This window comes from Lynx canadensis, chromosome B1 (assembly GCF_007474595.2).
Source record: "Lynx canadensis isolate LIC74 chromosome B1, mLynCan4.pri.v2, whole genome shotgun sequence".
NCBI lineage: Eukaryota > Metazoa > Chordata > Mammalia > Carnivora > Felidae > Lynx > Lynx canadensis.
The window spans coordinates 18,472,244-18,484,662 of record NC_044306.2 but is presented as its reverse complement, the minus strand read 5'-3'; positions in this window follow the sequence as shown (position 1 = coordinate 18,484,662).

Here is a 12,419-nt window from a genome sequence, read left to right as displayed (position 1 = left end):
GGCGGGAATCCCCAGCAGCTATGTCCACTGAGCCTCCCTAATGTGGTCAAAGTATGGTCCAGGAAACTCCTACTGAAGGCTTAGGTACATCAGCTATCAGTGCATGGACTAGTTGTGCCAATAGTAACCTAGAAAATTGAGAAAATATTCTGGGCCTTCAAACCAAAAATTATTTTACCTTACTCGACTAAAGAATTTATTTAATAAAGTGTTTTTTCTGGTACCTATTATTAGCTTCATTTTTCTTTGTAGTGGGTTTTGGCAGGAAGCTTTTGCTCTCCTGTCTTTAAATCCAAGAGTAGTAATGCATGCACCTAATGAGGTAGCTTATTCATTCCTGTAAAAACACTAATATACTTTTTCTTCTGATCACAATTATGTAAATACAATTTTACTTTGGCCGCAAGGAATCTGAGAAAGGTACCCTGGGTATGATTAAATTGTAACACTTCTGAATCATTAAAAGAGACTACAAAACGAAATTATGCTGAGGCTGTTATTGCCCTACGCTGTCCAGGCATGTAATGTCCCCCATGTGGTAATAACCCTTAGTCAACCCAACTTGAAAACTACACTAACAAAGACTATTGTACATTAGCCATTTTGTTACCATTAGGAAAGGTGACATCCTGTGCCTGAGGGGAGGCCCCATCCTCAGGACTGAAAAAAGTGTCAAAACAGGGGGAAGGGATGAGAACTTGGAAAGCAGTCTTTACCCGAAGGTGAGAAAAGCGTCCTTCTCTTTGGGGGCTTGCTTATGAGTCTCTTTTGACCTGACTTTTAGATTCTAAGGCACAGAAATCCCTAGAACATTTCCAATGGTGCATAGGAGCTGCTCTGATCACTGCAAATGAGGCAGGACAGGATTAAGGCTGGAAGTGGGCCTATAAGGGGTTTCTGTGATAGTTCTGAGCCTTCTTAAGAGCTGTATATTATTCTTTGCATTTCATTCCCTTTTGTTATCCAAGAACTTGAGAAGCCATTGTTTAAAGTCTTCATCTAGTTCAAGTTGCACTGTGGGCAATTCAGGTAAAACAGGTCCCAGTGTCCAGATGGAATAGCAGAAAACCCACAGCTGCTGTAGGAAGGGGAAAGACATCCCAGGGTCACAGCAGCCAAGACAGCAGTCTGGGGTTTGGTGAGGGGAGGGGAACGGAGAGCTTGGAGGAAGTGTTCCCAGGCAAACACGAAGCAGTCTGGAGATCTCCCAGAAACAGTTGAGGATCACTCTGAGTGGACGTAATTCCTAAAATTAGGGCTAGTGGCGCCTCCTACTATCATAACCTGGATATTAAAAGTCAATGTGGCATTGTTTTTTTGTTTGTTTGTTTTTTTTTTTTAGTCACAAGCTGGTGAGATCAGAGACTTTGAGATTATATAAATGTAAACATTAGACCCAAATGGTAGCTACAACATAAGCCTCTATAGCTGGCATTTTGTTATTATTGTTGGTTTTGTGGTTTGTTTCGGTATTGGGTTTTTTTTGGGGGGGGGGGGAGGTGGATTCTAACTTTCTGTTCTTATTTAAATTTATTTTTGTTTTTACTCTTTTCCGCTTTAATATTTTGTTTAATATGTCCTTGTTATAAAATGCTTGTATAGACAAACAGGCAGGAAATTGTTAAAAATGACATAACAATAAATAAGCCAAAAAAAAAAGGTAGCATTTTAGATTTTCATTTTAAATGCATTAGCTTTTTAGCTGGCAATGTGACCTTAGGAAATACACTTTATATTACTGAGGTTTAGTTTCTTTCTCTAAAACATGAGGGAGTTTAGTTGGATACTTTCTGAGGTCCCTTCCACTGCTAGGATTCAACCATGAAATTTATATTCGTGTAACTTGGTATAATATCCTGAAAACGTTTTCTATTTGTGAAGGATTTCATTCTTAGAAACTTTATAACTAAAAAGTATTGATTGAAAGTCTCGAGGTGCTGTGCTATTCTTTTAAAATGGCTAACTATGAATACTGTGAATATTTCCTGAGAGAAACATGGTGAGTTGGAAGTTTGTAGTCATAGAAATGAGAAAGATGAAAGTATTTTTCATTTAGTTTAGGAACCACATGGCAGTTCATATGAAGTTAATAGAGACCTTATGAATAACTAGCATGGGGCTGTGAGATAAGTACATGTAAATGGAAGAATTGCACGTTGACGCTGCACTAGATGAGGAAAAACCTCCTCCTATGTCTTCACGCACAGAATACTCACGAGAAGTAATATGACTAATGTCATCTAAAACTGAATAACTTTCTATGTTGGGCACACATGGGATGTTACTGAGACATCTATGTAATTATTTCTACCCACCCCTTTACTTTGCCTTTTTCCATTACTTTGTCACCCATGTAATCAACAAACATGTATTGATTCACAGTGTAGGCCTAGAAATCAAGGTAAGGAACCAAGAAGAGACAAAAATCTCTCAATCTAAACACTGCAGTATTCTTCAGTGACCCTTCCAGTTTAAGATGATGCTTATCTATTGCCTTAATTAGGAGGTAACAACCAATTGGATTCGACTTCCCAATTAAGCAGTGGGATTTTGGCCTATAGTTTATGAGACAAATATTGATAATAACCATTACTTTCCTGGACAAGGTACTATTCCATCCTGGCTGCAGCTTGCATTTCTTATCTATCCTAGATGATAACTACTTTAGAAAAGTCAATTTCCTGATTGCCAATAATTATTGGCTATTTTACTCCTGTGTTCTATTTATTTTTTTTTAATTCTCTTTGTTCATAAAGTATTTCAAAACAATTGCAAACTGCTACTGACTAATAGAATTCCTCAGAAATTTACAATGCCCATATATCAAGACATTGCATGGAAAATCAGCGAATCTCTAAATTCCTCCAGACATATGGTTTACAATAAAGCGGTTTATTGCTAAATAAACATTAATCTCAGACAGAGGCAGAACCTCTAGATTACTCCACCTCCAAATTTTTCTAATTCTTATTTTTCATGCTGAAAGCAAACACATCAGTTTGAATTTGCTTTATTCCTGCATAGTCTTTTTTCAAAATATCAAGAGCTTTCATTGTTTGGCAAGCCATAAAGTCTTGCAATTGATTTTTGTCATTATTATTCATTATTATCAATCTGGGCATTCTATCAAAATCGGTGGAGTGGGCCTTATAATTTAACTGCTTAATAATAAACATGAAATAACACAAGCATATATTCCAGTTTTTACGTTGCAAAATTTATTGTGCATTTGTATATTATAGCTCTTCTTTTGCTATAAAGCAAAATATAGTGCATTTATGGAATAATAAAGCTTTATAATTAATATATAATTAAGCAGAAACAACAGTGATATATACAATCGTATAATGTGCTTCTGAATTCTAAAATGTAGTGATCTGTAAAAGAAAGTTAAATCTATAAAAGCTAAAAAGTGAAAAATATCCATGTGTGGGAAGTTCTGTAATGATACTAATATGCGGAACATCTTCTCAGGGAATCTGGGAGTGGCCACTGGTAAGAACTGGTGCAAAGACACATCAGGTCACATGGCCATTTCCCTTCAGTTTTAGCAGTGTAATGGAATCACTGATACCCTTCCCTGCCAAACAAAGGAAGACTCCAAGTATGTACTTTTGTTCTAAGCGGCACAGCTCACAGGACTGAAGACCAGAGATTTCACATACACAATTACTTTTGTTTATTCACTTAATTCACAAATATTACTGTTAGGGGGGCGCCTGGGTGGCGCAGTCGGTTAAGCGTCCGACTTCAGCCAGGTCACGATCTCGCGGTCCGTGAGTTTGAGCCCCGCATCAGGCTCTGGGCTGATGGCTCAGAGCCTGGAGCCTGTTTCCGATTCTGTGTCTCCCTCTCTCTCTGCCCCTCCCCCGTTCATGCTCTGTCTCTCTCTGTCCCAAAAATAAATAAACGTTGAAAAAAAAAATTTAAAAAAAAAAAAAAAAACAAATATTACTGTTAGGTGTCAATTACCAAATCCAAATCAAAATGATACAGTTCCCACTTTTAGGAGATCACTTCCAAGTAAGCAAAGTATGCAAATGACACAATTTGAGGCAGATATTAGGTATCAATTGCTAAACAATAAATTATCCCCAATTTTAGCAGCTTAAAACAACATACATTTATCACCTCACTGTTTCTGTGTGTCAAGAATATGTGCATGACTTATCTGTGTCCTCTTCTTGGTCTCTCTGAGAGCTGCAGTCGAAATGTTGGCCCAGGGTCTGTGGTTTCATCTGAAGGCCGAACTACTGAAGGATTCTCTTCCACACTCACTCAGTGGGTTTTTGGCAGCGTTCAGTTTCTGCGGGTTGTCAAACTGAGGCCGTAGTTCCATACTGGCTGCTGTCCAGAAGCCACCCTCCGTTCCTTGCCATGTGAGCTTCTCCTCCATGGCAGCGTCTCCATCAAAACTTGCAATCCACGAAGGCCAAAGAGAAAATATGCCAGCAAGTTGGAAATCACACTTTTATAACCTAATCACATAAGCAACGTTCCATCTGTTTTTCCATATTCCATGAGTTAGAATCGAGTTTACTAATTTCAGTCAACTCTCAATGGAAAGGAATTATACACCAGTATGAATACCAGCAGGTGGGGATCACAGGGAGCCATCTTAAACATGTCTCAAGGCACTAAAATGGTCTCCTTCCACAGTTATTTTAACCAGCAGTAATCCATGTTTTCTAAGATCTCTACTAGTGGAGTCACTTTGGGACATTAAAATTTTGTGTTTCCTAAGGTACCCTTTAGTATACAACAATACTACTGTGGTTATCTCATGAGTGTCAAGCTATAAGATATATAGAACAGATAAGTTCTGATGAGATGTAATAGCAAAAGAAATTATGGAATATGAGATGTTAGCTGAAAAAATTGGCCTGCAGAGTGCCATGTGGAGAGCAAGGAGTGAGGAAAAGCAGTAGTCTTAAACCGTCACTGATTATCTGTTAACCCCAAGATATTAAGGATAATATGAATAATAATAAAGCTACTCTTATTACAAGCTTAGTTATAGTCCATGAGTATTTCTGCAGTCAGACCACTCTTAACCTCTATGACTATTGCCGATGATTAGGTGAGTTGGATTCTGAATCATAGAGAACTCTTCTCTGCAGACCCTAACACGTATGGTTAGGGAGAGGGATGGGAAGTGTAGCAAAGCTGTGTGAACAATAGAAATACCTGTTGTAATTTTACCTAGAAATTATAATTTAGGACCTTAAAAATTGTTTCTGCCTGTGATGAATATCCAATTTTTACCTTAATCGGTACAAACTTGGCTTGGTTGGTAAACTTAGGATTATAACAGTATATTTCTGAGTTTTCACAGGCCCAGGACTTCAACGTTTTATTTTGTTTTTTTCCAGGCAAACTTAGGTGTCATTCCCACCAATGCATCTGTTCATGTTTTGATTTTTAATTCTGCTGATAAGTTTAAGCAGCACACTTCCACTTAGTTTTCCCTTTGCTATGAAACTCATGGTGCTACCACTGCAGTGGGGGAAGGTAGAGGTCTTGCATGTATGTGTTCCTTCACTAAACCATAAACTCCCTATTCATCATTGTGGTTAGCGACAGGTCACTCATTAATGTTACAGAACAGGTTAGTGGATCATGGTGACACCCAGGTTTTGGCAACAAGTCAGTTTCCATGACTCCCAAAGTATGTCTGTCGTCTTCATGCATTTGCTAAAGATAAGGATTTGCTTTTTAGCAACACCATTGGAGACACGATTCATGTAACAATCTACTTGACGAAACCATATCGTAATCATCTGTGATATTTTTAACAAGGGAATAGTTACCTTATTGGTTTCATATTTTATTAATTAGGGATTGTTGTGCCATTTCACATCATTTCTGATGCTACTCGATTTAAAAACCTGTAGCGTGAAACAAAAACTGATCTCTAAGAGGTGACTATGATAAGTGTCGGCGTACTAGTGACCAATTACTGTCTTATGGTTCAGATCAATTAGAGAATAATTAGTATTGGAAGGGTTGGTGAAATAAGTCCTAAGCTATTGTCTCAAAGCTATGCATTCAGTCATGGTTAATTTAATTTTTAAATCAGTATTCCTAGAAAAAGATTAATTTTGAATATATTTTCAAATAAATAAATGAGATATTTAAGTAAGCATCATCTCTAATACAACCTTAACTTCAGTTTGGACTATGAATCAATTTGCCCAACGTAGATAATAATTTACAGAAAATAGATAGGAAACACAGGTACCTTTATTTTACATTAAAAGTTTAAGGGGTGCCTGGGTGGCTCAGTCAGTTAAGCGCCCGACTTCGACTCAGTCATGATCTTGTCGTCCATGAGTTCAAGTGGCACGTTGGGCTCTATGCTGACAGCTCAGAGCCTGAAGCCTGTTTGAGATTCTCTCCCTCTCTCTCTGCCCCTTACCCACTCATGCTCTGTCTCTCTCTCTCTCTCTCTCTCAAAAGTAAATAAACATTAAAAAAATTTTTTTAAATGAGGTTACATTACTTTGTCCACAGTGCTCTGAATCAATCATGCAGGTTGTGGCAGAGGCTAAACACTGTTCTCCAAAATCTGTTTTTGTGTTTTTTCCTATGCAGGAAAAAACTGAGACTATATTTCTCAGTCTCCTTTGCTGATAGAGTTCTGGCCAGTGAAATTTGAGTGCAAGTGACATATTCCACTTCCAGGCGTGGCCCATAAAACCCTCCTGCATACTCTCCCATGCTATTTTCTTCTTCCAGATATCAGAAATTAAGTCAACTACAACAGTCTTGGAAGCCAAGTGCTGAAGATGAGGGTCTCTTCCAAAATGGTTCCCTAAACAATATATAAAAGATAACTTTCCCATGGACTGTCCCTCATCCAGGACTATTCCCTGAGCATTAAATAAACTGTTATTGTACAGATTTTGTTGTTGTTGTTACAGGAGCTAGCTTTCCCCTTACTACTCTCTGCACGCAATTCTGTAGGGATTTGGATCAGAAATAGCTGAACTTGAAATAGTGTCTCCCAGCTATCCAAAAGGTGACTGTTATTGTGGATTATGTTAACATTTGAGTGGGTTTATATGAATATGATTTTCTCAGAAAAGTAATTATTATCAGGTTGTTGCAACTTTAAGAAAGCGTACCATGTGCTTACATATGTCCAGAAGTAGCAAACAATATCATTGATTATTAGCTATTTTATAGAGATCTAGAGAAAAGAAGTTTTATTTTTTTTTAACGTTTATTTATTTTTGAGACAGAGAGAGACAGAGCATGAACAGGGGAGGGGCAGAGAGAGAGGGAGACACAGAATCTGAAGCAGGCTCCAGGCTCTGAGCGGTCAGCACAGAGCCCGACGCGGGGCTCGAACTCACAGACTATGAGATCATGACCTGAGCCGAAGTTGGACGCTTAACCGACCAAACCACCCAGGTGCCCCAAGAAAAGAAGTTTTAAAAAATCTCTCTGGTCACTTGCCTACCACACTGTTGGCAGGGGAGGGGTGCAGGAATGCTAGCAGTATTCTCTAGAGTCATATGAATTTTAGGAACAACAATTTTGTAGTATATTACAGCAACAGCAACATAAAAAACTCTTAAACTAGAATTAATTTTTATTAGCAAATAGAATCTCTCTGGAAATAGGGTTTATTATGGAATTACTGGCAGACTTTTAACCATAATGGCGCAAGTAAAAAAAAATTGTAGCTATTTAAAATTAGTTTTTCGGTTTGGGATTTGTCAAAATAATAAATTGGCAGGTTTTTATTTGGTTGGTTGGTTTCTTCTCCAATGCTTTATTAAATATTCAAAATCTGTGGATCAACTAATTTTCTATCACCTCGCCTAAGATTTTAAATATTCAGTGTTGTTAATCTTTTGAAAGGGCATTTGTCACAGTATATAAGCAAGCAGTAACAAAATATGCAGAAATGAGCTTCCTACTGAGTTATTTACTTGGAATAAGTGTATCCTATAAAATGCTTGACCTGAAGTATTTAACTATAATAACCCAAGAGACAATAAAACATGAGTTACACAGAGAGTTCATCAAAATTTTATGTGAACTCTACAAAAAAAGAAGAAGAAAAAAAAAACTCAGTGATAACCTGAAAGCTGTAAAGGCACACTATTAAAAACAAAACAAAACAAAAACCTTGAAAACATATTAAACCAAAACTTCTGTAATTGTACTTATTATTAGAGAAATTTTAAAAAGTTTAAATACAATATAATAAGCTACTTCTTAATAGCATTTTCTAGCTTGCAAAATTTATATCAGTTTATTTGTACTAATAAATAAAACAGAAATTTTTACTACTTTACAGTAAGTAAAACAGAAATTATTATTACTTTTCAGATAAATAGAGTAAGCTATTTAAGGGATTCTTTAAAACACCATTTATGTAACAAAACAGCAATTTTGGATGCTTCAGGTCACTTACCTTCTGATTCATTTAAAGGACAAAAACAAGTGATGTTTTCCATTCTGAATTACAAGCCATAATTTTATGGTTCATTTATTTATTTTTTTTTTTTTTTTATTTTTGGGACAGAGAGAGACAGAGCATGAACGGGGGAGGGGCAGAGAGAGAGGGAGACACAGAATCGGAAACAGGCTCAAGGCTCCGAGCCATCAGCCCAGAGCCCGACGCGGGGCTCGAACTCACGGACCGCGAGATCGTGACCTGGCTGAAGTCGGACGCTTAACCGACTGCGCCACCCAGGCGCCCCTGGTTCATTTAAACCACATACATATTTATAAAAGTTTTGAAGAGATTAAGGAATTTACCCAACTTCTTACAATTTGTTCAATTAGAACAAAAGTCTTCTTTCTGATTGCTAATCCAGTTCTCTTACCACTAATATCCTGCTATGAAAAAACATTTCCGTCTTTTCAATGTACCACCAAAATTGAATTACTCGTTAAAATGTACATATCACTTAATCAAATAATTGTATGTAACAGACACCAAATTATATTAGGTGCTGCAGTTCCAAGGTAAAGTTCTTGCCCTCATGAGGCTTAGAATCTAGGAGGGAATGTGCACATTTTCTGAAAGGAGATGGTGGCATCTATGTGATTAGGCAGCAAGACAGTCCCAATTTCCTCCCTAGCATGTTCCCTGTAGAATGTAAGGTCCTGTGATATCCACCACCATTTTTCAGATTTAAACTTCAAGGTTTAACATTTCAGGTTCAACATCTAAACACATCACAGCCACAACTGAGTAATTAATATTCAGATATTCAAAATCTTGGCTTATGACTAAGGACTAGCTAGTTTAACTCTGGGTGAGCTGAGAAGATACACTGTTTGGTAGGCAAAAACTTCATCTCTCCAATTGACATATGTCCCCTCCCAAGAGAGAAGTGTGTTTATCTTACATTTCCCTGTTCCTCATCCTTCCAGCTACATCAATAGTTGTGTCTCCATATGAAGACTCAGTTCTGCCATGATTCACTAATCATGTGGTCATCAATTCAACTAATATATACTAAGCACCTACTATGTGCCAGAGTGTATTATACATGCTGAGGATAACAGGAACAAAACTATGAACAAAACAGATAAGAAATCCTATCCTTGTGGAGCTTGTATTGGAGAATAAACATGTCAAATAGATGGGTGCCAGGCTGGCTTAGTCTGTAGTGCCTATGACTCTTGATCTTGGGGTCATGAGTTTGAGCCCTCCTACTTTGGGTGTAGATATTACTTAAAAATGAATATATAAATAAATAAATAAATAAGTCAAATATCCAAAATATGTAGTATTTTAGTGATACTATTTAGTATTAGTGATAGGTGCCAAGAAGAACAAAAAGTAAAGCAGAGATAAGAAATAGAAACTGGGGGGAGGGGGGGAGGGCTTATGGGAATTTTCATTAGGAAGCAGAGGTCTCTCTGAGAGGACCTTGATTCATGCTAGCAAAGACTTGAACTAAAGACTTGTGATGGTTAATTTTGTGTCAACTTGACTGGACCAAGGGATGACCAGAGAGCTGGTAAAAACATTTCTGGGTGTGTCTGTGAGAGTGTTTCTGGAAGAGATTAGCATTTCACCTGGTGAGGTGAGTAAAACAGATGGCCCTCCACAGTGTGAGTGGGCATAATCCAATCTGCTGAGAGCCCAAAGGCAGAGAACCAAACAGCCAAGAAATCATGAATTCTCTCTATGTAAGCGGCGACAACTGTCTTTTCCTGAACTCCAACATCAGTGCTCTAGGTTCTTGGGCTTTCCTACTCCAATCAAGATTTACACCAGCGACACCTGGGTGGCTCAGTCGGCTGGGCATCCAACTTCAGCTCAGGTCATGGTTCGAGCCCCACGTTGGGCTCTCTGCTCTCAGCACAGAGCCTGCTTCAGATGCTTTGTCCTTCTCTTTATCTGCACCTCTCCTGCTCATGGGCTTACCTGCACATGCACGCTCTCTCTCGCTCTCTCTTTCTCTCTCTAAAATAAATAAACATTTAAAAAAAAGATTTAGCGATGCCTGGGTGGCTCAGTCCGTTAAGCATCTGACTTCATCTCAAGTCATGATCTCACGGTGCATGAGTTCGAGCCCTGTGTCAGGCTCTATGCTGACAGCTCGGAGCCTGGAGCCTGCTTCAGATTCCGTGTCTCCCTCTCTCTCTGCCTCTCCCCCACTCATGCTGTGTCTCTCCATGTCTCTCAAAAATGAATAAATGTTAAAAAAAAATAGATTTAGACCATTGGCCTCTTAATTCCCATGCCTTCAGTCTCAGACAGAATTACACCACCAGCTTTCCTGGTTCTTCAGTTTGAAGATAGCAGATCATGTTGCTACTTGGCTTCCATAACAGCATGAACCAATTTCTATAATATATCTCCTCTCACATATATCTCTATATCTCCTACAGGGTCTGTTTTTCTGGAGAACCCTGACTCATACCTAAGGATTTTCCTCAAGTAAATGAGATTAAGGCAGGAAGTGCACCACTCACTGAGTCACTCCTGTGAACTCAGCCTCCCCAACTCCAGAGCTCTTGCTGAGCTCCACAGCCCCCAGCTCCCTTTCTCATGCGGGGCCCTTTATCTGTATGAGCAGGGCTGTTAGCTTTGTCACCCTGTGCCCCACGTCTCCTCAAGGCTCTGTGATAGTTAACAAGTTAACTTGTATTAATATCTTGCAATATTCCAAGCACTGTTCTCACACATGTTGCATATGTAACATATACTTAATCCTTACAACAACCCTCTGACATGATACTATTAATATCCTCTCTTTACAAAAGAAGAAACAGATCACACGTCTTGTAGAAGGTCACACATCAAGGAAGAGGTGAAGCTGGCGTTGAAACCAATGTCACTTTTAATTCCGCTCTATTGCTTTATTGGAATGAGCCAGTGCAAGGGACGGGGCCTCTGTCTGTTTTCCTTATAGCCGAATTGTGACACAGTACTCTTCCCAGAATCCTTGTGTTTATCTAAATCTGAAGTCTTGGCCCATCCTCCAGCCAGGTATCTTGGCCCCGTCAACATATGGTCTGGACAGACAGCTTGACCACAAGTGTAAACTGCATGATCATTTCCCGGATGCAGCCACTCTCTAGTGACTGAATATCTCTTTCTAATAGTTTCTGGAATAAGGTAAAGACTGTACTGACCTTTAGACACTAGAACTGGCTTGCCCTGTTGCATCTCCAGAGCCAGGCTCTAGAGCTGGATCCCATGGTTCCAGTTAACAATTGTTAGACAGTAGGATAGCTAAGATGTGGTAGGATGTGGCAGGACTCTCTAAAATAGAGCAAGATGAGTAAGGGAAATAATGACTATTCAAGAGCTCTATGTTGGTTAAGCACTGACTGTTACTAAGTATCATTCTAGGTGCTTTATGTTTAACCCATTTAAAGAGAGATTTTCATCTCCCCCAGCCATCTTCCCCGGGGGTATCCCCGGTCATAGCCTGAGAGAGTTTTCCCCTGATGGGGATTCTGAGGTAGAGAAAGAAGAAGTCTAAGGCACTTGGGGCTTCTTTGAAACTTGAATGGTGTTAGCAGAAGAAGAAAAATTAAAACAGTCATACTCTGCTTGCCAAAAGTTAAAAGAAGAAAAAAATCATGAGACACACTCTTCCTTTGTTCTGGGAAACCACTTGAATGAGTTATTTAGTAATGCAAATGCAAAGCAGCTGATATATCTGTGCTCTGAGGAGAAAGACTGCTCAATGTAAGATTGGGGGAGAAATCATCTATGTAATAGATTGAGTTGCATCCATGCAAGCTTCCACTGGCGCTGTTTTTGCTATTATGAGGAGAAATATATGTTAAGTGTGAATTGAGACTACAGAGCCCCTAAAAACGATTGATCATTCGAGTGAAGAGTTTATGTTTTTAAGTTAATGCCACTAGGAAATCTGAATACGAGGGTCATGCAAAAATTTTTGCATGTGATCAGAGCCAGTGTGGGATTC